Source organism: Miscanthus floridulus, chromosome 18 (assembly GCF_019320115.1).
Source record: "Miscanthus floridulus cultivar M001 chromosome 18, ASM1932011v1, whole genome shotgun sequence".
Taxonomy (NCBI): domain Eukaryota; kingdom Viridiplantae; phylum Streptophyta; class Magnoliopsida; order Poales; family Poaceae; genus Miscanthus; species Miscanthus floridulus.
The window spans coordinates 120,179,842-120,183,360 of NC_089597.1; positions in this window are offsets into that span (position 1 = coordinate 120,179,842).

Consider the following 3,519-nt stretch of genomic DNA (forward strand, 5'->3'; position numbering starts at 1 on the left):
TACCCGTTCGTGTGGTGTTGGCATCCGTCGAGATGGACTGTGTTGTCCCCGGATCGCCGGCGCCCGTCGCCGGAGATGAGGAAGATGGCCGGTGAACTCAAACGCGAACGCAAACAAGCACTGAATTGGAACACACACGCGAATACAGTGGTTTTGGTGTTGCCCAAACGCGACAACTTTTTCTGACTCTGTATTGCGGTATTTGTAGATTACATAAACTAAAAACATGCGGCCATTAGCCACGACGCGGCGACCTTCACGCTCCACCAAAGGCCGTGCCATCCCACGAGCCGGACCGTGCGGATCACCTCCACTTCTACTCCATGCGCGCGCCACGAGCTCCTACTCTCCCGCGCCATCCCACGGGCCAACTTGCAGCATGCGCTGGTGAACTACTCCTAGAAAGCAGGCAAGTCTCCGCATGAACGCAGCATACGTCAGACCGGTAAACTGAATACAGATAACTCGGAGCAAATGGTAAGACAGAGCGTGGATTATCCAACAATCTCCCCCTAATTCATGCTCTAGTCTTCAGGTTGACGACGCCGATCTGTTCACGAAGCTCACAAAACCTCGCACGCCCCAGCGACTTCGTCAGGCCATCTGCAAGCTGCTCCTGTGTACTTGCAAATTCCACGCAAATCCTCCCGTTCTCCACACAATCTCGTATGAAATGAAACTTGGTGTCGATATGCTTACTGCGATCGTGTAGAACGGGGTTCTTGCTCAGGGCGATTGCGGACTGATTGTCCATTCTCAGAACAGGCTGCTGAACCTCATCGCCGGTGATGTCGCCCAGCAGCTGAACGAGCCACATGGCCTGGCATGCCCCCGCTGCTCCGGCCATGTACTCCGCTTCACATGTAGAAAGTGCCACAGACTTCTGCTTCTGCGATTGCCATGTGATCGGCAGCTTCCCAAGGAAGAAAATCACGCCTGCAGTGCACCTTCTTTCATCAATATCTCCCCCCAAATCACTGTCACTGTAGCCCGTCAGCCTATTGTCACCACTCTGCAGTTTGGGGTAAACGATCCCGTAGTCGATTGTGCCTGCAATGTAGCGCATTATGTGCTTGACAGCCACCATATGCTCCTGCCGGGGCTTCTCCATGAACCGACTGACATACCCAACGGCGAAGGTAATGTCAGGCCGTGTATGAACTAAGTACCGCAAACTCCCCACCAGACTGCGGTATGTAGTTGGATCCACCTCCGGCGTAGTGCTCTTTGTTGACAGCTTCAAGCGGACCTCCATTGGTGTGGAGATCGGTTTGTAGGCCCCCATGCCCGCCTTGTCGAGCAGCTTCCTGGCGTACGCCGACTGCCCCATGGTGATCTTGTTTCTCTCTTGCTGCACCTCAATCCCGAGATAGTAGGAGAGAAGGCCAAGATCACTCATGCGGAACAGCCGTCGCATCTCCTCCTTGAACGCGCCAAGATCACCAGGGTTCGCGCCAGTGATGATCAGGTCATCGACATAGACACCCACCACCACGCGCGACTTCCCCATGCCTCTGGTGTACATGCCATGATCACTGGCACATCTGCTGAAGCCGAGCTTGCGCAGGCTGCTGTCAAGCTTTGTGTTCCAAGCCCGCGGCGCCTGACGAAGTCCATACAACGCCTTCTTGAGCCTGAGCACCTTCCCCTCATGGCCTGCAGCAAGGAAACCCGGTGGCTGACGAACGTAAACCTCCTCCTTGAGCTCCCCATTGAGGAACGCTGACTTGACATCCATGTGATGCACAAGCCAGCCCTCCTGTGCTGCCACGGCGAGCAGCAGTCTGACGGACTCCATTCTGGCGACTGGCGCGAACACCTCATCAAAGTCCACACCCTCCTTCTGGACATATCCCTTCGCCACCAGGCGTGCTTTATGCTTGACAATGGCCCCCTTCTCATCACGCTTTACTTTGAACACCCACTTCAATCCGATCGGCCTGTGACCATGAGGAAGGTCGACAAGCCGCCAGGTGCCGTTCTGCTCGATGGAGGCCATCTCCTCTGCCATGGCCTTGCGCCAGCACTCTTCCTTGCGTGCCTCCTCAAACGTTGCTGGTTCCTCCCCCACAGCAAGTAGGAGGTCTTCATCTACCTAGAACTCCCGTCCGGCGAAACCGGGAATTCCAGCGGATCCGAGCACATTGTCAAGTGCTCTGAACCGCAGAGGCGCCTCGTCGTCATGGTCTGCATCGAGGTCTTGCTCCCCTGAGGGTGGTGTCACGAACTCCATGGGTGCGCTCGGTGTAGAGGATGCAGGTGTGCCCGGCGTGCCGCCCCCGTGCGCGTTCTCCTGCGCGCCCGCGCTCAACGTCGTCGCAGGCGTGTGCGGCGTCGACGGTGCACCACTTGGAGGTGAGCCGTGGTGACCAGGGCTCCCCCCCGGTGTGACGTCCGGCGTGCCAGTGTCCTGCATCTCCATGGGGACGTCGTGGCTGACCGTCACCGTCGTATATTCGACGATGAACGGATCGGCATCCTCCGTGCGCGCCTCGTCTCCGCCCCAATCCCACGGGCGTGTTTCCTCAAACACCGCGTCCCGTGAGATGTGCGCGCGCCCGGTGTCAGGATTGAAGAACCTGTACGCCTTGCTCCCGGGCTCGTACCCGATGAACACCATCTTGGTACTGCGATCATCAAGCTTCCTCTGGTGGCCACCGACCACCTTGACATGTGCGACACAGCCGAAGGTGCGCAAGAAGTGAACAGGCGGTTTAGTACCATACCAGGCCTCATAGGGCGTCATACCCTCGACGCTCTTTGTCGGCGATCGGTTCAAAATGAAGACCGCCGTCAGCACCGCTTCTCCCCAGAACCGCCCCGGCACGTTCATCGCCTTCAACATGCTTCTGGCCATGCCGAGGATGGTCTGGTTACGCCGTTCCACCACCCCATTCTGTTGGGGGGTGTAGGGCGCGGTGAGATGCCTTTGAACGCCTTGCTCCGCGCAGTAGTCCTGGAACGTGCGCGACGTGAACTCGCCCCCGCGATCGGTACGCAGGGTGCCGAGTTTCTGGCCCGCCTCCGCCTCGAGACGCGGCTGCAGCTTGATCAGCGCGTCCGCCGCCTGGTCCTTCGAGTGCAGCAAGATGAGCCACATGTAGCGGCTCTTGTCGTCGACGACGAGGAGGAACATCCTCTTGCTGCCTGGGGTTTGCGGCGTGATCGGACCGCACAGATCCGCGTGCGCTAGCTCGAGCGCACGGGATGCACGGAACTTGGACGCCGCCGGGAACGGATGACGACGCTGCTTCCCTGCAAGACAGCTCTCGCACACTTGATCGACATGGTCTATTGAGGGCAGACCCCTCACCATCTCCCCCTTCGACAACTCCTTCAGCCCTTGGAAGCCGAGGTGCCCGAACCTGGCGTGCCACTGCCAGGCCACCTCGGAGCTGCGCGCGGCAAGGCAGACTGGCCTGTCGATGGCCAGAACGAGGATGTACAGGCGGTTTGGTGAGCGCGATACCTTGGAGAGCAGTCGACGCCTTTGATCCCAAATCCTCAGGACGTCGTGCT